Below are 27,222 nucleotides of genomic sequence, written 5' to 3'. Positions count from 1 at the left end.
CAAGTAGGAAATGGCAACTTTCATCCCTGACAGTCCGCAACCACCCACTCCTTACAGTGTCAGTGGAGACCACATAAGGAGCCTAGACTTCCACTGTTATCCAGAACACTGAGGTTCCTCTCCCTCTCCACACTGGGGTAGTTTCAGAGGACTAGTGGAGAGTCAGAATTTGTACCACTACCCAGCTGTAATGAGGAAACTCAACCCCATAGTGTCAGTGTGGCCAGATAGGGAGTGGTAAAGAGGCACATCTACTACTACCCAGCCTGAAAGGTATCATTGGAGTCTTAGTGGGGGCCAGAATCCCCATCCTCATCTTCATCTCACTATAGCCAAGACCCCTCACCTTAGAGGTCAACATAGGCTCAGTGGAGAGCCAGTACATCTAGCTCCACCTGGCAGTATCAAAAGCAGGTTCTGCTTTCCCCTACTGGAGTGCTGTCAAAGGAAGCCAGCTCAAATACAAAGTTTAACTAAGATCCAGAATATTATAACTAAGACAAAAATGTCCAGATTTCAATTAAAAATCATTCATCATAAGAACAGCTAGAAAGATTTCAAACTGAATGTAAAGAAAAAGACAATCAATACATATTAACACCAACACCAAAATGACAAAAATGTTAGAATTCTAAAGGGGCCATGATAATGCTTCAATGAACAATTACATTATTAAAACAAATTTTTAAAAAGAGAGAAACAAAGAAATCCTTAGCAAAGAAATAGAAACTTTCATCAAATAAGCGAAAGACAAGAAGAAGATTCTAATACAAATTTTGCAACTAAAAAAAAAGTTATTAAAATAAAGGCTCATGAATTGTTAGTCATGGTCAAGATGGCAGTAAACTCTGCTTGACTCCTCCTACAACCACATCAAAACTACAACTAAATTATAGAACAACCATCATTGAGAACCACATGAAGACTAGCTGAACAGACCCCCCATAAACAAGGATATAGAGGAAAAGCCACATGGCGACTGATAGAAGGGCCAGAGATGTGGAATGAGCAGGTCCCACACCCATGGTGTGGCCATTTAGAATTGGCAGGGATGTCTCAGTGGCAAAGGTCCCCCTGAGGAGAGAAGGAGCCTCACAACAGGCTCCCCAGACTAAGGCACCAATACTAGGAAGCAGAATCCCCATAATAGCTGGCTTCAAAAACCAGTGGGGATTGCATCTGAGGAGAACAGGGGCTGCTGGAGAATGAAGCGAACTTCCAAAAGGGCTTGTGCACAACTTACATGCTCACAAACTCACTCACTCTAAACTCTAGCTAGGGGGCAGCAGCTTGAAAAGCATCAGCTTCACAAATGACACACCCAAAGGGCAAACTCAGCTGGCAACAAAGCCTTGCTAAAGTACCTTACAATCAAGAACAAGGCAAGGATGTCCACTTTCACCACTTTTATTCCACATAATATTAGAAGTCCTAGCCAAAGCAATGGAAAAGGAATAAATAAATAAATAAAGGTAAAATACATCCAAATTGGAAAGGAAGAAGTCAAACTATCATTACTTGAGGATGACATGATACTATATAGAAAACCTTAATAAGTTCACACACCCACAAACTAATGGCACTAATAAACAAATTCTTTAAAGTAGTATGATAAAATGTTAATATTAAGAAATCAGTTGCATTTTTACGCACCCATTACATACTATCAAAAATAGAAATTAAGAAAACACTCCCACTTACAATTTCATCAAAAAGAATAAAATACCAAGGACTAAACTTAAGCAACGATATAAAAGACAAAAAATATAAGACACTGAAGAAAGAAAGGAAGAAGACATAAATAAATGAAAGGATATACGATGCTCATTGATAGAAAGAATTAACATTGTTAAAATGTCCATACTACCAAAAGCAATCTACATATCCAGTGCTATCCATATCAAAGTACCAATGGCATTTTCCACAGAATTAGACCAATAATTCTGAAATTTATATGGCACCACACACAAAAAATAGTCAAAGCAATCTTGAAAGAGAACAAAGTTGGAGGTATGATACCACCCGATATCAAACTATATTTCAAGGCTATAGTAATTGAAACAACATTGTACTGGCATGAAAACAGGCACACAGATCAATGGAACAAAATAGAGAGCTGAGAAATAAACCCTTGACTATATAATCAACTAATATATGACAAAGAAGGCAAGACTATAAAATGAAATAAGGACATTCTCTTCAATAAATGGTGTTAGAAAAACTGGACAGATACATACAAAAAAATGAAACTAGAACATTATCTTACAACATATACAAAAAATTAACTCAGATGGATTAAAGACTTAAATGTAAGATCTGTAACCATTAAACTCCTTGAAGAAAACATAGCAGTAAACCTTTTTACATTGCTCTTAGTAATATATATATATATTTTTTATATGTCTCCCTGGACAAGCAAAACAAAAGAAAAAATAAACAAATGGAACTACATCAAACTAAGAAGTTTTGACATAGTGAAGGAAACTATCAACGAAACAGAAAGACAACCTACTAAATGGAAAAAGATAGTCACCTATAATACACCTGATCTGATAATGGGTTAATATCTAAAATATATAAGGAACTAATACAATCAAAAGAAAAACAACCCAATTAAATAATGGGCAGAGGACCTGAATAGACATTTTTTGAAAGAATACATATATGTTCAATAAACATATAATAAGATGCTCAATGTCACTAATCATCAGAGAAATGTAAATTAAAACCACAATGAGATATTACTTCACACCAGTCAGAATGGCTACCATCAACAAATCCACAAACAAGTGTTGGCGAGGAAGTGGAGAAAAGGAACCTTGTGCACTGTCAGTGGGAATATAAATTGATGCAGCCACTATAAAAAATGGTATAGAGACTCCTCAAAAAATTAAAAATGTAACTACCATATGATTCAGCAATTTCACTTCTGGGTATTAATCCAAAGAAATCTAAAACACTAATTCAAAAAGATATACACATCCCTATGTTCATTGAATATTTACCATAGGCTATGAAAGTTACCATCAATAGATGAATGGATTAAAAATAAAGGAGTACAGAGAATTCCAAGATAGCAGCAAATAGAGTGGAAGCTACACTGACACTCTCCCAGGACCAAACTGAAATTACAACTAAAATATAGAAAAACCACCCTGAATAATCAACTGAAGACTAGCTGAAGAGCACCCTTATAACCAAGGAGGGAAAGTGGAGACTGCTTGGAGACTGGTCGAAAGTGCAGAGGTCCAAGAGAACTGGCGGGGCTCCTACAGGCAACAGTTAAAGATCCAGAGGGATATGTCAGCGGAGGGGGAGTCCTACTGAGGACTCTCGGGTCTAAACCCCAAGCTAGGCTTCCCAGCCTAGAACACCAGAACTGAGAAAGGTGCCCAAATAACTGGCTGAGAAAAGCATTAGAGTTCCTGTCTGCCAGGGAAAGATGGCTGGAAATAGAGGCACCCTCTTAAAGGGCCAATGCACAAAATTACATGTGCAGCCAACCACTCACCTTGGGATCCCCTTGAGGGAGAGCAGAGTGGACTAGGGCTGTGCAAGGAAAATCTGGGGGTGCTGGCACTGGGAATAGAGCTCAGAGAACAGCCACCTGGACTCCTATGCTGAGTTAATCCTCCATACAAGGGACATCTTTCCCAGGTAAACATTTACAATCAAAGCAGCTTTTGCCTGAGGGGGGAAGCAATTGTCGCATCCATTGGAAAACTTCTTGCCCCATATGTTATACACCTTGCTGTGGTCTACAGCCTGAGGCTCATTAACAGACACAGATTAATCAGCCTACAGAGAGAGGTGGTTCTCTGGATGCTTAGTCTTTGCCTGATCTGCTTCTGGTCCCAGGGATTGAGAAAGGAGACTTTGGAATGCGTGTTGGTCCTATCCAAACATACCCAGGACAGGCAGAGGGAGTCACAAGCTGTGGAACATTGATAGCTCTGAACAGGGTTCAGAAGGCCAGTCACAAACAGGGTCTGACATTGGCCTGCACCACAGATCCTCCAAAAAGACTGAGAGTCCTAGCAGATCTACCAAGTACATAGAAATAAGCCCAAACAGGCAGCCAAAATGGGGAGAGAGAAAAACAAGCCCCAAATGAAAAAAACAAGAGAATTCTCCAGAACAAGAGCTAAATGAAATGGAGATAAGCAATCTATCAGATATAGAGTTCAGAATACTGATTGTAAGGATGTTCAACATCATGAGAAAAGATATGAAAACTATAAAAGAAATTAAGAATGGCATAGTAGAAATAAAGAATACATTGGAAGGAATAAACAGCAGGTTAGTGGAAGCTGAGGCTCAAATTAGCAAATTAGAAGACAGGGTAGAAAAAATCACTCAATCAGAGCCCCAAAAGAAAAAACAATTAAAAAACAAGAGGACAGTTAAAGAGAGCTATGAGAAAACATGAAGCATAACATTCACATCATATGTGTCACAGAAGGGGAAGAAAGTAAGCAAGGGATGGAGAACCTGTTTGAAGAAATAATGACAGAAAACTTCCCTACCCTGCTCAAGGAAAAAGTCACACAAGTTCAGGAGGCACAGAGAGTTCCAAGCAAGAAAAAACCAAAGAGGCCCACTCCCAGACATATAATTAAAATGCCAAGAATTCGAGACAGAGAGAATCTTAAAGGCAGCTAGAGAGAAGCAATATGTTATTTACAAAGGAGTTCCCATAAGGCTGACAGCTGATTTCTCATCAGAAACTATACAGGCCAGAAGGGAACAGCATGAAGTACTCAAGGTAATGAAAAGCAAGGACCTGAAACCAAGACTACTCTATCCATCAAGACTATCATTCAAGATAAATAGTGAAATAAAGAGCTTCCCAGACCAAAAAAAAAAAAAAATGTTAAAGGAGTTTACCACCACCAAACCAGCATTGCAGGAAATGTTGAAGGGACTGCTGTAATTAGAAGTAAAAATAGAGAGAGAAACACAGGCATACAGAATAACCTGAAATGTAAATTGATTAAATACCCCTATTAAAAAAATAGGGTGACTGAATGTATAAGAAAACATGACCCAAATATATGCTTTCTACAAGAGACCCACCTCAGAACAAAAGGCTCACACAGAATGAAAGTGAAGGGATGGAAAAAAATTTTCCATCCCAAATCGAAATAAAAAGAAGCTGGGGTAGCAATATTCATACCTGACAAAATAGACTTCAAAATGAAGACCATAACAAGAGACAAGAAAGATCACTACATAATACTAAAGGGATCAAATCAACAAGAGGATATAACCCTGATAAACATATATGCACCCAACAAAGCAAGAAAAACTTCTAATACACTCTCTAACCCTACAACTTAAAGACTTAGAAAGAGAACAACAAGAAAAGTCCCAAGTAAGTAGAAAGAAGAAAATAATAAAGATCAGAGCAGAAATAAATGGCACAGAGACTAAAAAATCAATAGAAAAGATTAATGAAACCAAGAACTGGTTCCTGGAAAAGATAAACAAGATTGATGGACCTTTAGCCAGACTCATCAAAAAACAAAGAGAGAGGACCCAAATAAAATCAGAAATGAAAGAGGTGAAGTGACAGCTGAAACCACAGAAATACAAAGGATTGTAAGAAAATACTATGAACAACTATACGTCACCAAGCTGGACTACCTGGATGAAATGGACAATTTCTAGGAAAATACAATCTTCCAAAGTTGGGTCAGAAAGAATCAGAAAACCTGAATAAGCCATAAACTGCTGATGAAATTGAAGCAGTAATAGAAAATCTCTCAGCACACAAAAGCCTTCACCCAGGGGAGTTTTACCAAACATACAAAGAAGAACCAACACCTTTCATCCTCAAACTATTCCAAAAAATTCCAAAAGGAAGGAACACTTTCAAGCTCTTTTTACAAGCCCAATATTATCCTAATCCCCAAATGAGATAAAGACACTACAAAGAAACAGAATTACAGGCCAATATCCCTGATGAACATAGATGCTAAAATCCTCAACAAAATATTAGCAAATAAGATCCAGCAATATATTAAAATGATCATACACCATGACCAAGGGGGATTTATTCCAGGGATGCAAGGCTGATACAATATTCAAACATCAATAAATGTAATACATCACATAAACAAAATGAAAGACAAAAAATATATGATCATATCAATAGATGCAGAAAAAGCATTCAACAAAATCCAACACCCATTTTTAGATAAAAACTCTCAGCAAAGTGGGAATAGAGGGATCATACCTCAACATAATAAAGGTCATATATGACAGACCTACAGTCAACATCATACTCAATAGGCAAAAACTAAAAGCATTTCCCCTAAGAACAAGAACAAGACAGGGATGTCAGCTTTCACCACTCTTAATCAACATTGTCCTGGAAGTCCTAGCCACAGAGATCAGGCAACGGGAAAACATAAAAGGCATCCAAGTTGGAAAGCAATAAGTAAAGCTGTCATTATTTGCAGAAGACACAATATTGTACATAGAAAATCCTAAAGACTCCACCAAAAGATTAATAGATTTAATAAATAAATTCAGCCCGGCCGGGCGTGGCTCAGCTGTTGAGCATTGACCTAAGATCCAAGCGATCGGGGTTCGATTCCCGGTCAGGGCACATGCCCGGGTTGCAGGCTCGATTAATGACTCTCTCATCATTGATGTTTCTGTCTCTCTCTGAAATCAATAAAGATATGTTAAAATAAATAAATAAATAAAAAATAAATAAATAAATAAATAAATAAATAAATAAATAAATTCAGCAAGGTAGCGAGATACAAAATTAATACCCAGAAATCAATGGCATTTTATATACCAACAATGAACTCTTAGAAAAAGAACCTTAAAAAAACCAATCCCATTGCAACAAAAAAATTAAGGTACTTAGAAATAAACTTAACCAAGAAGGTAAATGACCTGTACTTGGAAAACTACAGAACACTGCAAAAAGAGATAGAGGAAGATATAAACAAGTGGAAGAGTATACCGTGTTCATGGATTGGAAGAATTAACATCATTAAAATGTACATACTACCTAAATAAATCTATAGATTCAATGCAATCCCTATTAAAATACCAACAGCATATTTCACAGATCTAGAACAAACATTTCAAAAATTTATATGGAGCCAAAAGAGACCCCAAATAGCCACGGTAATTTTTTTTTTTAAATATATCTTTATTGATTTCAGAGAGAGGAAAGGAGAGGGAGAGAGAGATAGAAACATCAATGATGAGAGAGTCATTGGTCGGCTGCCTCCCGCACACCCCCGACTGGGGATGGAGCCCACAACCCAGGGATGTACCCTAACTGGAAATCGAATCCCGATCACCTGGATCCAAGGTCAACACTCAACAGCTGAGCCACCCCCGGCCGGGCGCCATGGTAATCTTGAGAAAGAAGAACAAATTTAGAGGGATCACAATACCAGATATCAAATTATACTACAAAGCCACTGTAATCAAAACACCCTGGTCCTGGCACAAGAACAGGCATATAGATCAGTGGAACAGAAGAGAGACCCCAGAAATCAATCCAAGACATTATGCTCAACTAATATTTGATGAAGGAGGCAAGAGCATACAATGGAGTAAAGACAGTCTCTTCAATAAATGGTGTTGGGAAAATTGGACAGGTGCATGCAAAAAATATGAAACTAGACCATCAACTACACAATACACAAGAATAAACTCAAAATGGATAAAGACTTAATGTAAGTTGTGAAACCATAAAAATCCTAGACAAAAACCTAAGCAGCAAAATCTCAGGCATTTCTCCTAGCAATATGTTTGCCAGATACATCTCGTAGGGCAAAAGAAAGAAAGGAGGAAATATACAAATGGGACTGCATCAAAATAAAAAGCTTCTGCACAGCGAAAGAAACCATATTTGCCAACGACACATCTGATAAGGGGTTAATATCCAAAATATATAAGAAACTCATACAACTTAACAAAAGGAAGACAATCCAATTTTTTAAATGGGCAAAAGGCCTAAATAGATACTCCTCCAAAGTGGACATACAGATGGTTAAGAGACATAAAAAAATGCTCGAAGTCACTAATCATCAGGCGGATGCAAATTAAAATGAGAATGAGGTATCACCTCACACCTGTCAGAATGGCTCCATCAACAAATCAACAAATGACCAGTGCTGGCGAGGGTGTGGGGAAAGGAGATCCCTGGACACTGCTGGTGGGAATGCAGACTGGGGCAGCCACCATGGAAAACAGTATGGAGTTTCCTCAAAAGATTAAAGATAGAGCTGCCATTTTCCCCAGTGATCCCTCTTCTAAGAATATATCCAAGAATCCTGAAACACCAATCAGAAAGAATATATGCACCCTTATGTTCATTGCAGTGCTGTTTACAATAGCTAAGATCTGGAAACAGCCCAAGTGCCCATCAGCAGATGAGTGGATAAAAAAATTAATGGTACATTTACACCACGGAACACTATGCAGCTGTAAAATCGAAGGACCTCTTAACCTTTGTTACAGCATGAATGGAACTGGAGAGTATTATGCTAAGTGAAATAAGCCTGTCAGAGAAAGAGAAGTATCACATGATCTCACTGATATGTGGAATATAATGAACAAAATAAACTGAGGAACAAAATAGACCCAGAGACATAGAAGCATGGAACAGACTGACAAATCTCAGAGGGAAGGAAGGACTGGGGGAGTGGGTGGGGAGAGATTAATCAAAAAAGTTATGTGCATATATTCATAACCCAAGGACACAGACAATAGTCAGGGGAAGGCCTTGGGGGGTGTGATTCGAGGTGAAGGAAGTCAATGAAGGGAAAAGGGGGGAACATCTGTAATACTTTCAACAATAAAGATAAGTTTTAAAAACAAAATAAAGTAGTACATATATATGTAATGGAATATTATTCAGCCACAAAAAATGAAATATTATCATTTGCAAGAACTTGGAAGGACCTAAAGGGTATTATGTTAAGTAAAATTTGTGAGACAGAAAGAGACAAATACCATATGATTTCACTTATATAAGGAATCTAAAACAATAAAATAAAATAAAACAGATACAATCTCATAGACACAAAGGAGAAATTGGTGGTAACCAGATAGGAGGTTTGGGATTGGGTGAAAAGATGGAAGAGATTAAGAAATACAAATTGCCAGTTATAGAATAGTCATGGGGATTTAAAATATAGCATAGTCAATAATATTGTAATATTCATGTGTGGTGTCAAACGGGTTATAGTGTGATCACTTCATAAGGTATATAAATGTCTGAGTATTATGTTGTACACCTGAAACTAATTAATATTGCAAATCAACTATAATTGCAGAATAAATTTTAAAAATACAGTTGTTACCAGAATAACCCTTTCTCCAAGATCATTCAAAACAATTAACTTCATCATATAAAAATCTCAGTGAATTCCAAAAGTTTAATTGGTTAAAGCAAAGAAAAAAATTATAAATGAGGCAGCATTTTCTGTATAGTAGTCTGTGACTTTTCTGTAGAGTAATTAATTTTCCATTAAACAAGGCAACAAAGTGCTATTGAGTGAAGAGTGAAAGGGATTCAGGGTGTACATTTATACTGACACACATTAAGGTGTTGGGAAATGGGCCACTGTAAGAGGGTCATTTTGTATGTTTAATGATGTCATTATCTTGTAAGTAAATAAGTTTTAATCAGCCTCTGTTGGATGGATATAGATAGAAGTCATTTGCATTCTCTGGTCTTATACTAAATGATATATTAATCTCTACAACTCTGTAGTTATGGTGAAATATGCATCTATTTACCCCCATGTTTGAAAAACCCAAAACTTTCCCTGTAGATTTAATGTTCTTGATTCCTCATTTGAATATTTTATTTCAGTAAAAAAAATTATAGTGGTATAAATAATGAAATAATATTTTTTTAAATCATGAAATATAAATGAATTAAACTCTGCAATGAAAGTAGAGATTAAAAGAATTGATTAAAACACATGATCCAACTATACACTATCTACAAGCAACTCACCTTAGATCCAGAGACACACGTAGGTTGAAAGTGACAGAATGGAAAGATAGTCCATGCAGACAGTAGCCAAAAGGGAGCAGAGGTAGCCATACCAACATCAGACACAACAGACTTTAAATCAAAAACAGTTTACAAAAGACAGAGAAGGACATTACATATTAATAAAAGATTCAGTATAGCAGGAAGATATTGCAATTATAAACATTTATGCACTAGTAACAGGCTAGCCAAATATATGAAGCAAAGGATTGTCAAAATTGAAATAAGAAATAGAAGATCTGCAGATTTTAATACCCCATTATCAATAATGGGCAAAACAACTAAACCAAAGGAAATAGAGAACTTGAACAACACAATAAATTAGCAAGATCTAACAGACATTCTTCTCGTGTACACATGGAACTTTCCAGGATAGGCTGTGTTAGGCCAGAAATTCAATGCCAATTGATTTTTAAGGGTAAATATCATACAGAGTCTCTTCTCTGACCACAATGGGATGAAGTTAGAAATCAATAACAGAAGGAAAACTGAAAAATTACAAATTTGTGGAAATTAAGCAACACATTTTTGAACTAATGGGTCACAGAATAAATCAGAAGGGAAATCAGAACATATCTTCAGACAAATAAAACTGAAAACACAGCATGCAAAGTGTACGGGATGCAATGAAAGCAGTGTTAAGGAATGATGCGTAGCGAAAAGTGCTTACAATAAAAAACACACCAAAAACCTCGAGCCTGGCCAGTGTAGCTCAGTGACTGAGAGTTGTCTCATGCACCAAGAGATCACTGGTTTGATTCCCAGTCAGGGCACGTGGCCTGGTTGCTCGCTGGATCCCCAGCACGGGGGTGCAGGAGGCAGCTGGTAGATGTTGTTTCTCGTGGATGTTTCTGTCTCTCCCTCCCTCTCCCTTCCTCTCTCTCAAATCAATAAAAACTTTTTTTTTAACTTCAAATCATCAACCTAACTAACACAACTTAAGGAACTAAAACAGTAAAAAACTAAACCAAAATCTAGCAGAAGGGAGAAAATAATGAAAATTAGAGCAGAGATAAATGAAATAGAGACTAGAAAAATAACAGAGAAAATTAACAAAACCAAAAGTTGTTTTTTGAAAAATTCAACAAAATTGACAAATCCTTTAGTCACACTAAGAAAAAGGAATTGAATTGCTCCTAACATCCCCAAACCTGAGTAAAATTCCTTCTCAAAAGTGGTTATTCTATAAGTAACTAACTTTTCCACTGCAGTTAAGTGATATTCCTTAGACATGAATAGTGATGGTGAAATTATCTAAGAAGCCATTTCTTAAGAGACCATCAACAGCATAACAAAATACCAGGTCTAAAGGTGCATCAAACACTTCAGAAATTCCAGGAAGAAAAAAAATCAAATGACTACATGGGTATCTAATGGATAAATGAGAAGAGTCCATTAGTTCGACGAAGAATGGAGACAAAACAAAAATAAAGTATTGACAAGAAAAAAAAAGATTTAAATTGCTAAAATTAGAAATAAGATTTGGGGTGTTACTACAGAAGCTACAGAAATAACAAGCATTATAAAGTGAGTACCATGAATAGTCATACACCAACAAACTGAATAACCTAGATAAAATGGAGAAATTTCTAAAAGTACAACATCTACAAAAACTAAATTGTAAAGCCATAAAACTTCACAAAAGACCTATTACTGGTAAGAAAATTGAGTTGGTAATCAAAAATCTCCCAACAAAGAAAAGCCCCAGACCTGATGGCTTCACTAGTTCTACCAAACATTTAAAAAAGAACACCAATCCTTTCCACACCTTTCCAAAAACGTTGAAGAGGAGGGAACATTTCTTATCTTATTCTGTGAGGTTAGCATTGCCTTGATACCAAAGTCAGACAAGGACACTACAAAATTGCAGTTCAGTATTCAACATCCTTATGAACATTGATGCCAAAAAATCTTCAACAGAATACCAGCAAACTAAAAGTTCGATATATTTCTGGAATATAAGGATGATTCAACATACAAAAATCAATCAATGTAATACATCACATTAATAGAATGAACAAAAAAAAACACGTGATTATTTCAATTGATACAGAAAAGGTATTTGAGAAAATTCAACATCATTTAATGATAAAGACATGCAACAAATGAGTACTGGAAGGAAACTACCTCAATATATGAAAGCTACATATGAAAAACCCACAACAACCATACTCAATGGTGAAAAACTGAAAGCTTTTCTTCTAAGATCAGGAACAGGCAAGGATGCCCACTCTACCACTTTTATTCAATATGGCACTGAAACCTCCAGCCAGAGCAATTAGTCAATAATAAAAATAATAATAATAATAAAGAAATAAGGTCTTTCACATTGGAAAGGATAAAGTAAATCTCTCTTTATTCACAGACGATATGATTTTATATGTACAAAATCCTAAAGATTCAACACCAAAATAAAACTTTTAGAACTAATAAATGAATTCAGCAAAGTAGCAAAACACAAAATCAACCACAAAAATCTCTTGCATTTCTATACACTAATAATGAGTAATCTGAAAACTATATTAAGAAAACAATTATAATTACAATACTATCAAAAAATTAATATTTAGGAATTAACCAAGGATGTAAAAGACATACAGTGAACTACAAAACACTGCAGAAAGAAATTAAAGAGGAGATAAATAAAAGAAACTATGTCCCATGTTCGTGGACTGGAAGACTTAATTGTTTAGATGTCACTATTACCCAAAGCAATCTGCAAATTCAATGCAATCTCTATAAAAATCCCAAACAATGTTTCTCTTTGTTTGGCTGGTTGTTTTGCAAAATAGAAAAACCCATTCTGAAATTCATATGGAATCTCAAGGGACACTAAGCAGCCAAAAAATCTTGTAAGAAAAAAAAGAAAGAACAAAGTTAGAAAACACATTTCCTGATTTCAAAACACAACATGACAATTCAGATGAAATGGATCAAAGCTCTGAGAAACAGAAGCTACCACATCTGAATATCTCTATAATTATTAAGGAAATTGAATTTAATTAAGAAACTCTTTCAGAGGTTTCTCTGGGCCCAGGTACTTTCATTGGAGAATTCTATCAAACCATTTAAAGAAGTATTAACACCAATTCTACACAATCTCTGCAGAAAATAAAAGAGAACACTTTATAATTTATTTTATGAAGCTAATAATACCCTGACCCCCTAATTAGTCAAAGACAGTACACACACACAAAAAAAAAACTACAATCCAATATTCCTCAAGAATATAAACACAATAATCCTTAACAAAATATTATCAAATAGAATACGGTAATTATAAAAACAATTAAACATCACCACCAAGTGGAGTTTATTCCAGAAATACAAGACTAGTTCAATATTCAAATATCAATCAATGTAATTTATCTTATTAATGGGCCAAAGGAGAAATACAGCATGATTATATTAATCCATGCAGAAAAAAAATATTTGATAAAATTCAATACCAACTCGTGATTTTTAAAAATCTCTTATAAAAATGAAAAGAACTTCCTAACCTTGATGAGCTACAGCAAACCCATGGCTATTATATTTAACAGTAAAAGACTAAATTCTTTTCTCCTGAGATCAGAAATAGAGTAAGGATATCTGCTCTCCAGACTTATTCGACATGATGCTGGCAGTTCTAAATAATATAATAAGGGGAGGGGGAGAACTAAAAGACATACAAATTGGAAAGGGAAAAATAAAAATGTCCCTATTTGCAGATGCTTGTCTGTGTAGAAAATCCCAAGGAGTCTACTTCAAAGACTCCTAGAACTAATAAGGGATTTCAGCATCATTGCAGGATACAAGATAAACATATTTATATACAAACATATTTTATACATTTATGTATTACATATAAATAAGTATGTCTATTTTATATTTCTACATACTAACAATAAATATGTGACATTGAAATTATAATTTCATTTACTATCAATAACTCAAAAAAATTAAATATGTATATGTATAAATCTAACAAAAAAATGTACAGGATTCATATATTGACAACTACAAAACATTGATGAAAGGAATCTGAACAAATGGAATGATACATTGTGTTTATGAATTGGAAGACAATATAAAAGATCTCATTTCTCCCCCAAATTTATATACAGGTTTTATGCAATTCTTATCCAAAACATAGAAGGATTTATTTGTCGAAGAGAAAATATTATTCTAAAATTTATATAAAATGGCAAATTAACATAGCTAAAACAATTTTGAAAAGGGGAAATAAAGTAGGAGGACTCAGAATATCTGACTTCAAGACTTTTTATATAGCCACAGCAATCAAGAGTGTGTGGTACTGGTCAAGAAATAGAGGCATTGATCAATGGAATAGAGTAAGAACCCCTTGTGTAAGGTATAGATTTACACAAATCTATTTACCCATCTGATTTCTGACAAAGGTGCAAAAGTAATTCAACTGAGGACAGACAGACTTTCCAGTAAATGATGCTGCAGCAATTGGATGTCTACAGGCAAGAAGGAGAAAGATAAAGACAGAAAGAGGAGGAAAGGGATGGGAAGGGGGAGGGGGAGGGGGAGAAGGTGAAAAGGAGAGGGGGAGGAGAACCTGGATCTGTCTCACCCTTTAAGCAAAAATTAAGTCAAAATGGAACATAGACGTATACATAAAAAGCAAAACCATAAAACTTTGAAACCTTGGGTTGCAAAAGAAATCCTAGGCTTGACACCAAAAGCATAATCCATAAAAGAAAACCACTGATAAACTGAAATTCATCAAAATTACAAGCATTTGCTTTGTGAAAGATACCGATAAGATATTTTTTAAAAAGCTAGAGAGTGAGGAAAAATATTTGAAAAATACATGTTCAACAAAGAACTTGTATCTAGAATATATAAAGTACTCCCAAATCTCAACAGTAAAAAGCAAACTATCTAATTAGAAAATATGCAAAAAAACATGAAGGGATATTTCAGTAAAGAGAATGTATAGATGGCAAGCACATAAAAATATATTAGGCATTAGGTAAATTCAATTAAAACCACAAAGAGATAACATTATGTACTTCACCAAATGATATTGAGGATGCAGGAACAGTGCATCACAGGTACACTGCTAGTGGGAATGCAAAAAGGCATAGCCACTCTAGAAAAAAGTGGTACTTTCTTTAAAAACTAGGTACACAACTACCAAATGACACAGAAATTGCACTTCTGGACATTTATCCCAGAGAAATGAAAAGTTATATTGAGGGATTGGCTCACGCGATTATGGAGGTTCTAGAGATCTGGAAGAGTGGATGGTGTAGTTTCATTGCAAAAACCAGCAGGCTCAAGACCCAAGAAGAGCCAGTGTGTAGTTTGAGGTCAAGTCCAAAGGCAGAGAAAGACCAATGTCTCAGATCAAGGTAGTCAGTCAGTAGGGAGAAGTTTCCTCTTTTTGTATTAGTTAACTGATTGGATGAGGCCCACCCATATTAGGAAGGGCAATCTGATTTACTCAGTTGACTTATTTAAATGTTAATCACATCCATTAACATCCTTACAGACACATTCAGAGTAACTTTTGACCAACTTTCTGGGCACACTGTGGCCCAGTCAGGTTGACACATTAATGATCACATAGCCTGATACCATTTTTGGTCCCATCAGTAAATCACTAACCCTCCTCTGACAACATTTTGGCTAATTTCCTAAGAGGTTTCTTGTGCAAATACAAATAAGACCAAACTTCTTTATTTATAAGAACCAATAAGATCATAGTGGTGATGCTGTGGAACCTGGCTGTGATATTTTTAAGCCAAATATCCCACATCTGGAATGGGTCTCAAGGGAGTTACTAAGTGGTAATACAAGGATGAAATAATCCCAAAGGGAACAGAAGGTTAGTTTTGTGGTAATGAGAGATGAGTGACGTGGTGCAGCAGAGAAGTTATAGCACACACACAAACACACACAAAGGAACCTTGTGAACTGGCATGCCAGCTGTCTGTTCATTTGTTCTGTAGGGAACATCAGTCTTGATGGTGCAGACTAATATCAAGACATTGCAAATGAGTCTATTCTGCAGGGAAATTATTGCATCCCTGCTCCTACTCTGTGCCTCAACTTATCTAACTATAAAATGGGCATATTTTTTATCTGACTTTGTTCATAGAGGTATTAAGAAGTGTAGTGATGTCTCTGTGGTATTTTAACCCCTTAAAAATAAACTACATAAATACACCAAAGGTCACTTTGTAAGAAATAACTTCAAGTTCATTAATGACCCAGGTCTTTATTGAAACTCTCTATAAATATTTAACACAAGTACACAAATGGCTGGCAACATGGATATTCAGCTTATGACAGAGTTCAAAAAGAAAATGCATGCCTCTGGTCAAGATGGCAGTGTAGGTAAATGCAGTGCTTGCATCCTCCCACAACCACATCAAAATTACAACTAAACTACAGAACAACCATCATTCAGAACCACCTGAAATCTAACTTAACAGAACTTCTACAACTAAGGATATAAAGAAGAAAACACATGGAGACTGGTAGGAGGGGCACAGATTCGGAATGGACTGGTCTCACACTCACATGGTGGATCAAAATCGGGAGGGATATTGTGGTTATGGAGGTCCTCCCTGAGGAGTGAGGGGGTCTCAGCCCCAACCAGGACACCCAGTCCAGGGTTCCGGGGCCAGGAAGAGAAGTCCCCATAACTTATGGCTGTAAAAACCAGTGGGAATTGTGACTGAGACAAAGGGCTGCTGGAGTCTCAGACGTTCCTCTTAAAGGGTCCACACACATACATACTCAGACTCACCTTCTCTGAGCTCCCCTACTAGGGCAGCAGCTCAAAAGACACTAGGGACATATGGGCAGGAACTGAATTTTCTGGCTTCAAGGGAAGAGTGAGGATGGGGTAGGGTAAGATAAACTTGCACCCAGACAGAAGTGCTGGCAGAGGCCATGTTCCTTTTCTGAGTCCTCACTAGCAAAGCTAGCAGACAAGCACCACATCTGAGTTTCCATCAATCTAGCTAATACTGTTAGTCCTGCCCTGGTGAATCCCTGAGACCCAGCCCTACCCAACTTGTGGCCCTACCCACACTGTTCCCAGTGGCTTTTCCATATGAAGGTCTATCCTGGCTCATGCTTCAGACTTTCCTAAAATCTCTCAAATAAATAGCACCTGGCTTCAGCATGCCATGTACCTCTCACTATGTGGCTCCAGGCCTAGCACTAGCAGCAGCTGGCTTTGGCTCACAGCTTTACCTCACTTGGGCATCTCCAAGCCCAACACAAGGAGCAGCTATCTTCAGGTTGCTTTGTAGCTCAGCTGGGTGACCCCAAGCAGAACACAAGCTGTGGTTGACTTTGGCTTGCACCTCCCGGAGGCCCAAGAGCCAGCACACTGGTGGAGAGCTTCAGGCAACACTGAAACACCACCCAACCACTCCACAAGTGACACAGTCAAGGGGAAGACTCACTGAGCACCAGAGCCCAACTGACATAAGTCTTGGTTCATGGGGTGGGCCCCTGCACAGCTAAGCCCCACAATAGTTACAGCTAGTCCTTGCAGCCAATTGGCCTGAGGTAAATTCCTCCCATTGACATGTCAACAGCAACTGAGGCTCAACTACCACAGGAAGGTGTACACAGCCCACACAAGGGGTGGGGGAAGGGATGCACCTGATTTTCCCTGCTCAGGTGAATGGGGAGGGGAAGCTTTGCCACTGGACCCTACAGGACACCTACTACATAAGGTGTCTAGACCAAGCCTAGGAGATATAGCAGCTCTACCTAATGCATAGAAACAAACACAGGAAGGCTGAAAAAATGAGGAGACAAAGAAATATGTCTCAAATAAGAAAACAAAACAAAACACCAGTAAAAGAACTAAACAAAATGGAGACAAGCAACCTACTAGATGCAGAGTCCAATACACTGGTTATAAGGATGCTCAATGAACTTAGGGGAAGAGTAGATGAACTTAGTAAGAATTTCAATAAAGACATAGGAAGCATAAAAGTGGAGATAGAAAACATAAAAAAGAACCAGTCAGAAATAAAGAATATATTATAGGGAATGAACAGGTGAGTACATGAAGGAGAGGATCAAATCAGAGGTTTGGAAGTTAAGAAACCAGAAACCATCCAATCAGATTAGCAAAAAAAAAGAACCTAAAAAAAATGAGGATAGTATAAGAAGCCTCTGAGACAACTTCAAGCATACCAACATATGCATCAGGAGGGTACCAGGAGGAGATGAGAGAGGGAGCAAGGAATTGAACACTTAAATGAAAAAACAATAACAAAAAAACTTCCCTAAGACCGTGAAGAAAATAGACATACAAGTCAAAGAAGCACAGGGAGTCCCAAACAAGATGAATCGAAAAAGGCCCCCACCAAGACACATAATAATTAAAATGCCAAAGGTTAAAGACAAAGAGAGAATCTTAAAAGCAGCAAGAGAAAAGCAGTTAGTTATCTATAAGAGAGCTCCCATAAGACTGTCAGCTGATTTCTCAACAGAAACTTTGCAGGCCAGAAAGGATTGGCAAAAAATAATCAAAGTGATGAAAAGTAAGGACCTACAACCAAGATTACTCTGTCCAGCAAAGCTGTCCTATAGAACCAAAGGACATAAACAAAGTTTCCCAGACAATAAAGAGCAAAAGAAGTTCATCACCACCAAACCAGTATTACATGAAATGTTAAGGGATCTTCTTTGAGAAGAAGAAGAAAAAAAGATAAAAATATGAATAATAAAATGGCAATAAATACATATCTATCAACAGTTGAATCTAAAAAGCAAAATAAATTAACACGCAGAACAGAAACAGACTCAGAGATACAAAGAACATTTTGTCAGTTGCCAGATATGGGGGGAGGGGGGGATTGGAGCCTGAGGTGAAGGAATTAAGAAGTAAAAATTGGTAGTTACAACATAGGGATTATAGACAATAATATTATAATAACTATATATTATGTCAGATGGGTACAAGATTTATCAGGATGATCACTTTATATAATGTCTAATCACTGGATTTTACACCTGAAAGTAATATAATCTTGCATGTCAACTGTAAGTGAAAAATTTAAAAATATGTTAAAGTCAAAAAAGTAAAAAGGGAAAGAAAAGATTTCATATAAAACTATGACTCAAATGGAGCACCTGATAAAGTGATGCAATTTGACCACACAGGCTACTGCTCCATAAACCAACTTCCTAATGGAGTATTTTTATCATACATTTATCTACCCTATGACTCAGCATATCTACTCCTGATATTCACCCAAAATAACTAAAAACATGTATCCACAAAAATCTTGCACAAATATATTCATAGCAGCCTTACTCATAATAGCCAAAATCTAGAAACAAGCCAAATATCAGTCAACAGGTAGATTGTGATATATTCATATATTAGAATACATCTTAGAAATAAAACACAGCTATACAATAATACAATGTGATACTTAATAAAAAGGGCACAAACTATAATACAGGCTACCTCATTGATAGACCTTAAAATCATTATGTGGAGCCAAAAGAGCCAAAAATCAGAGTCTTGTGAATCACTGTGCTTTATACCTGAAACTAATATAATATTGTGTGTCAACTATAATTAAAAATAAATTATAAAAAATAAAAATAGGACATACTTCATAAATTAACTTTTAAGAAATTGTGACTAGGCATAACTAAGCTATTGTAAGAGAAGTCAGAACAGTGGTTGTTTCTGGCAGTGGGGATGGGTTAGAATTGGGAAAGTAAATAACTGGAAAGAAGAATTAGGGTACTTTCTGGGGTAATGGAAATACTTTATATCTTGTTTTGGAGTGGTGATTTCACTGAACTCATCAAACTGAATACTAAAGATATGTACATACTATTGTGTATAAATTATATCTTTTTTAAAAAAATATATCTTTATTGTTGAAAGTATTATAGGTATCCCATTTTTCCCCCATTGACCTCCTCCACCTCCCTCCCACCCCCTCCCTAGGCCTTCACCCCATTTTTGTCGGTGTCCATGGGTTGTGCATATATGCATATAACTTCTTTGGTTAATCTCTTCCCACTCTCCACCCCCTTTCTCTCTTCCCTCTGAGATAGGACAGTCTGTTGCCTGTGTCAATGTTTCTGGATCTATTTAGTTCATCAGATTCTTTTGTTCATTAGCTTCTTCTTAAAGAAGACCCTTCAACATTTCATGTAGTACTGGTTTGGTGGTGATGAACTCCTTTAGCTTTTTCTTATCTGGGAAGCTCTTTATCTGGCCTTCAGTTCTAAAGGATAGCTTTGTTGGGTAGAGTTATCTTGGTTGTAAGTTCTTGCTTTTCATCATTTTGAATATTTCTGGTCACTCCCTTCTGGCCTGCAAAGTTTCTGTTGAGAAATCAGCTCACAATCTTATGGAGCTTCCTTGTAGGTAACTAACTGCTTTTCTCTTGCTGCTTTTAAGATTCTCTCTTTGCTATTAACCTTTTGTATTCTAATTATGATGTGCCTTGGTGTGGGCCTCTTTGGGTTACTCTTGTTTGGAACCCTCTGTGCTTCCTGGACTTGTAAGTCTATTTCTTTCACCAGGTAAGGAAAGTTTTCTGTCATTATTTTTTCAATAAGGCTTTCAATTTCTCACTCTCTTTTTTCTCCTTCTGGCATCCCTATAATGTGAGTGTTGGGCTGCTTGAAGTTGTCCAGAGACTCCTTACACTATCTCCATATATCTGGATTCTTTTTTCTTTTTTCTTTTTGCTCTTCTGGTTGGGTGTTTTTTGTTTCCTCATATTCTAAATTGCTGATTTGATACTCAGCATCCTCTACTCTACTGTTGATTCCTTGTAAATTATTCTTCATTTCAGTTTGAGTAGCCTTCATTTTTGATTGGTACTTTATTGGGTCATTGATGATCTCACTAATTTCCTTAATAGTCTTACTAAGATCCTTGAGCATCCTTATAACCCATTATTTTGAACTCTGTATTTAATAGCTTGCTTGTCTCTATTTCATTTAGTTCCTTTTCTAGAGATTTCTTCTGTTCTTTCCTTTGTGACATGTTTCTTTGCCTCCACATTTTGGCTGCTTCCAGGTGTTTGTTTCTATGTATTAGGAAGAGCTACTAAGTCTCCTGGAATTTGTACAGTGGCTTTGTGCATAGTAAGTGTCCTGTAGGGTCCAGTGACTCTGCCTCCCCAGTTACTTGTGCTGAGCCTTCTAGATTTTTCCCTGTGTGGAGTGTGTGCACTGTCCTGTTGTAGTTGAGCCTTGGTTGGTGTTGGCATCACTGGGAGGAATTGACCCCTAGGCCAATTTGCTGTGAGGATCAGCTGCAACTACAGCCAAAGAGCTGCTGTGCTGGAGACACCTCTATGGAGCAGGATTTACTTCAGTGGGGTTTCGGTGTTCACCAAGTGCACCCCTTGAGTGTGTCACTCTTAGATGTGGTAGGGTTGTAATCCAGTGTGGTCAAGTCTGACCACCAGATGCACTATCTCTAGGGCCTCCTGGGAGGTGCAAAGTCAGCCTCTGCCTGTGCCTTGCCCAGGGCCACCCAGTATGAGCTACACAGCAAACTGTAGATGGCTGCTACTTGTGCTGGGCTTGGAAGTGTTCAGGACAGGCCAAGCTCTAAATGAATGCAAGCTGCCACTAGTGCCTGGCCTGAGGCCCCTTATCAAGCTGTATGGGGCATGCTGAGGCTTATTTGAGAGATTTTAGGAAAGTCCTAAGCATGAGGCTAGAGAGGTCACTTGCATAGACAAGCCACTGGAAATGGCCTGGATGAGCCTGCAGGTGGGGAGAGGCGGGGCCTCCCGGAATTACGGGGCGGGGCCAAAGGCATGAGTCAGGTGCTGGCAATTCAAATATGGCACCTGCCTGCTCGCTATGTTTGGGGAGGGCTTGCCAAAGGAGCAATGGCCTCTGTCAGCTCTTTTGTTTGGGAGAGAGCTGCTCCTGCAGCTCTAGCCCTAATTCCAGGCAAGTTATTTCTTCCCTGAATGTCCAAGGTTTTTCTCAAGCTGCTTCACAGCGCTGGAGCTCAGAGGGAGGGAGTCTGAGTGAGTCTGTGTGTGGGCCCTTTAAGAGGAGCTTCCCGGGACTCCCATAGCCTCTGCAACCCTCAGCCACAGTCTCCACTGGTTTTTACAGCCCGAAGTTGTGGGAGTCTTCTTCCCAGCCCTGGAACCCTGGGCTCGGGAGCCTGTTGTGGGGCTGGAATACCTCGCTTCTCCAGGAAACCTGCACCGCTGAGATATCCCTCTGGGGTTTACCCTGTGGCACCTGGTGTAGGCCCTTGGTTGAGTCTCTGGGATTCAGCCCAGATCTGCCCATGTCTCTGCCCCTCCTATGGGCCTAGGTGCTTCTTCAGTTCCCTGATTATAGGGCTTCTGTGTAGCCAGATTTTGGGAGGTTCTGAATGATGGTTTTTCTGTATTTTAGTTGTAATTTTGATGTGGTTGTGGGAGGCGGTGAGTACAACAGTTACCTACACTACCATCTTGTTGTCTCTATAAATTATATATTAATAAACAAAAAGGGTGTTTTTTTTTTTATATTATTAGAACCCCATATCCAGGGGTAGAAAAACTATCACCACTAAATAAATTTTGAAAGGACAGTGGGAAACAAAGTTTGTTTTTACTTTTATCACATCGTTTGAGTCTGCTTATTGAAGAGATAAGTTAAATACATTACTTATTTTGTAGATGTAAGGGAAGAAAGGAAGGATGCCTGACACCCTCCCTGACTTATTCTGTTTAATACATTTATTTCCCTTTCCTCCAATTCTGTTGTTTTACCCACTTGCCATTTCTACTTCTTCCTCCACCCCAGGTGCTTGATGCTCTCAGGGGCTGCCCTGAGGTGTTGGCTGAGTGCCGATAGAGGCCTGGATCAATTATTAGAAGATGACATAAGATGTGATTGAAGGTTGACTTTCATGCTACCTGTTCCAAGTGCCAAAATTAGAGAAAATCCCCTTCAAAGAAAAGCTGGAGAAAAGGGTTAACTGAGGCAGTAGGATGACTGTACTTTGAAGAGCTGGGTGAATTTTGATCAGTGGAGACACAGAAGAGGGCGAATCCATTAGGGAGTACCACAAGCAAAGGCACAGAATCATAAAAGCACCAGGCTCACGAGGCACGTAAAAAGGACTGATTTAGCTACTATTTGTTGAATATCTTTGTTTTGCTACCAATAGATATAAGCATCAATTCCTTATTTAAACTTCAGGACAACTCCTCATTATACAGATAAGAAAAGGAAGACAGAGGAAAATTGGGGAACTTTTTCAAGTTCTCCCAGCTAACAAATGCAGAATTGGGCTTTCAATCCAGGTCCATAACTCATGAATGTGCAAACAACACTAGATTCATGAAGATTTGGTTGCAATAGGGGTTTTAGTTTTTTTTAGCAAAAGGCAGGATACTCATTCATTCACTCATTCAGAGCTAAGGATTTGTTTAGAAACATTGAGGTGATATAGAATGAAAAGTTGGAGGACCAGAGTATAGAAAACCTTTAGTAACAAGTTGAGGAGTATCACTTTTTCTGTAGGTACAGAGAAGGCATTAAAGTTCTTAGAGTAAAACCATGTGAATATGAAAGAAATGTTTGAAGTAGATTTTTCTGGCCTAAAGGACAAGACAAGCTAGGCAGGTACCAACAGCAGAAGTCAGGTAAGAGAATATCAGGATGCTATGATTTCTTCAACAAGGAACTGTAGCAAGATAGTAAGAAGCTAGGAAAATCCCTGGGCAAGTGGAATGGGGAAACTGAGACAAGAAAATTAAACACAGCCAAACAGTTTGGGCAGCCTGCAGCCAGCTTGTGAATCGCAAGACCCTATCTTCCCTAACCAAGAACACTTGGGAGTAAATAGTTTCCACCCTCCTTCTCAACCAGATAATACATAGCTTGAATAACACTGGGCTGGGAAAATAGAAAACAAAGGCCCAATTAATGCCATTTGTGCCAGCTAAACCCAAGGACAGATGAAGTTGAGGAACAAATAACAATAACCCCACTAAAGCCAGGCAGACTTAAGAAAAAAGTAAAACAGTAAAACAGACCAAAGAATGTTCAAAAACTCCCCTATACATTCATTTTAATGTATCAGCATATTAAAAATGCACCTGGAGTCTGGCTGGGTATGACTCAGAAGTTGAGTATCATTGACCTAAGATCCAGGAGATTGCAGTTCAATTCCCAATCAGGGCACATCCTGGGTTTCGGACTCATTCCCCAGTTGGGGGTGTGCAGGAGGCAGCCAATCAAAGATGACTCTCTTATCATTGATGTTTCTATCTCAATCTCTCCCTCTCCCTGAAATCAATAAAGATATATATTTTTTAAATGTACCTGGACAACTGATGAATATTCTACTGAAACCCTCCCCTAAAATTCTCACCTGCAGGAAAAAAATGGATAAAAAGCCTTCAGGACAAAGACTCAATGCGGGCTCACTCTAGAGCATGCCCATGCCCCTTCCCAGCCGTGAACTTTTTATTCCTTCTAAATTCTAAGGGTCCCCATGAGACTTGCAGCCAGGGGAGTGGTGGGCAGTGGCAGCTTGACCCCTGCTCGCTCGGATTCTGTCTCAAAGGCCCCATTTTCTCTGACTTCCCATTGAGCTAAAGCAGCCCCATCAGGCTCGCTTCTTTCCTATAACATTTCTAGAGAACCAAAGCAGAACATCACCTAGACTCCCCTGTTGTTTCTTCTACCTGAATTTCTTCCCTTGTTTCATTGCCCCCAGCATTAATAAACATACTTTCAAACCCATCTGGACTTGTATTGTGAAATCTTTCCTACAGGAAGTCAAGGACCCACACACTACAGGCCTCCCTGAGGCAGACCTGCTCCCGGCCGGCTCCTGTCCAGTAAGAGGACCATTTAATGGTCTATATTAAGGAACAGTAGTGAGATTGTAATAAAAATCCCAAGAGATATGGTATAGGAAATATGCTCAAGGATTAGTGTCTAATATGATGAAGGGCTGAGCAAGGTGAGCTAGGAAAAGACAGTTCCATGGGTCAAGCCTTGGTCCTCGGAAATGTTGGTTCCAATAGAGAAGTCAGAAAGGAGAGCTGGAAAGAGGGGAAGGTGGTGAGCTAATCAGTACATTTGGGGTTTGACACCTGGTGGGACAGGCAGCCTGGCAATGATAGAAGGGTAGGGGACTGAGTCAGGAATTAAAACTTTCGGTAATAGAGCAGTCTCGTTATAGAGCTGACTTGGACTCAAGGCAGAGCAGACCAGGATTTGACACCTACCAGTTCTTCCTCTGAAAATGAAATAAAGTACATAGTTTACAGGCTGGGGGATTAAAATGCACAGTACGTGCTCAATAAATGTCCGCTCTGATTATGAAGGCATCTATTGGGGGAGAAAGAAGAAGAAAGGCCCAGAAGACCCAGATGAAGAAAAATCAGAGGAATCCAGAGAAGTCTTAGAAGAGTGCTGCATGACACATGCCCAGAGGGTCTTAAAGAGAAATTGATAAACAAAGGAGGGTGGGCTCTGAAAGGGCCACTGATGTTGGCAATAGACAGACTTAAAGGAGGCAAAGTCAGGTTTCAGGGGATTAAAGGGACACTGGAGAATGTCATAATGGAGACAGTAGATGTAGACAAATAAGACAGTAAGAGGAAAGAGAGATCTAGAAAAAGTACTAGAACAGCGAATTCAATGAAGGTTTATTTTCAATACCAAGAAGACTGGGCTATGATTGAAAGCAGATGTAAACCAACTGGAGGCCCAGTGAACAAAGAAATAATGTACTTAGGAGAAAAATAATATTAAGGGACAAAACTTCAGGTGGAGGCAGAGTCAAGTCAAGGGGAAACATGGGTGGATAGCTGAGAGATAAAGGAGGGAAGTCCCTTCTCTGAAGAGCATGGGGAGAACATAAGAGGAATGAGGTGTGAACAGAGAAAAAGACTGATATTCTGAAGCTCTGTGGATAGCAAAGGAAGATGTGACCCCAAAGCCTAGGCCAGCCTGTGAGGAGGGAACCCTGGCCTCAGGCCACAAGGAAGGGAGGTGATCTCAGCCCTCACTCCCGCTCCGCGACAACTTGGATACATACACATGGTCTTTCCATCAAAGGAAGAATATGTGTGTTCTGTACGAATAAATGGAACCTAACCGGGCTGTTTGAGGAGCTTCTCTCAGTTGCTGGTTCTCCAAAGTATTATTCCAGATGCCCGATGACAAAGGTCCCCAAGTATTTCGTGACACTACAGCAGAAGTTGAAAAGTTTAGGGGGTAGATGTGGTGAGGGGTGCGCCCCGCCAAGCTCCCTCTGGATCGGTGTTTTCTGTGGAAATTGCAGGCGCCCCAGTTCTCTGGGGCATGTGGCCCTGAAGCCAGCCCCACGGGGCCTCATTCAGCACTTGGCAGCCGCTAGCCCGCATGGCGCTCGGGGTTCCCGCCGCTTCGTTGTTTAAAGGGCACCGCCTGGCATGCAATGGAAACAAAAAACTCTCTGACATTTCTACATCTGAACGCTGCACTCTCAATAGAACTTCCAGTTACAAAACAATTGTTTAAGCAAAGCCCTGGCGTGCTCCCTCTGGAGCTGAGCAGCACCCCTGAGGAGCACCCCTGAGCAGCACCCCTGAGCAGCACCCCTGAGCAGCACCCCTGAGCAGCACCTCTGAGGAGCACCCACCCCTGAGGAGCACCCCTGAGGAGCATCCCTGAGCAGCACCCCTGAGGAGCATCCCTGAGCAGCACCCCTGAGGAGCATCCCTGAGCAGCACCCCTGAGCAGCACCCCTGAGGAGCATCCCTGAGGAGCACCCCTGAGCAGCACCCCTGAGGAGCACCCCTGAGGAGCACCCCTGAGGAGCATCCCTGAGCAGCACCCCTGAGGAGCATCCCTGAGCAGCACCCCTGAGGAGCATCCCTGAGCAGCACCCCTGAGCAGCACCCCTGAGGAGCATCCCTGAGCAGCACCCCTGAGGAGCACCCCTGAGCAGCACCCACCCCTGAGCAGCACCTCTGAGGAGCACCCACCCCTGAGGAGCACCCCTGAGGAGCTCCCCTGAGGAGCACCCCTGAGGAGCACCCCTGAGGAGCATCCCTGAGCAGCACCCCTGAGGAGCACCCCTGAGGAGCACCCCTGAGCAGCACCCCTGAGGAGCACCCCTGAGCAGCACCCACCCCTGAGGAGCACCCACCCCTGAGCAGCACCCATCCCTGAGCAGCACCCCTGAGCAG

The sequence above is a fragment of the Miniopterus natalensis genome, chromosome 20 (genome assembly GCF_054644295.1).
Source record: "Miniopterus natalensis isolate mMinNat1 chromosome 20, mMinNat1.hap1, whole genome shotgun sequence".
In the NCBI taxonomy this organism is placed as follows: domain Eukaryota; kingdom Metazoa; phylum Chordata; class Mammalia; order Chiroptera; family Miniopteridae; genus Miniopterus; species Miniopterus natalensis.
The sequence above is the reverse complement of the archived record's forward strand: the minus strand, read 5'-3'. Positions refer to the sequence as shown.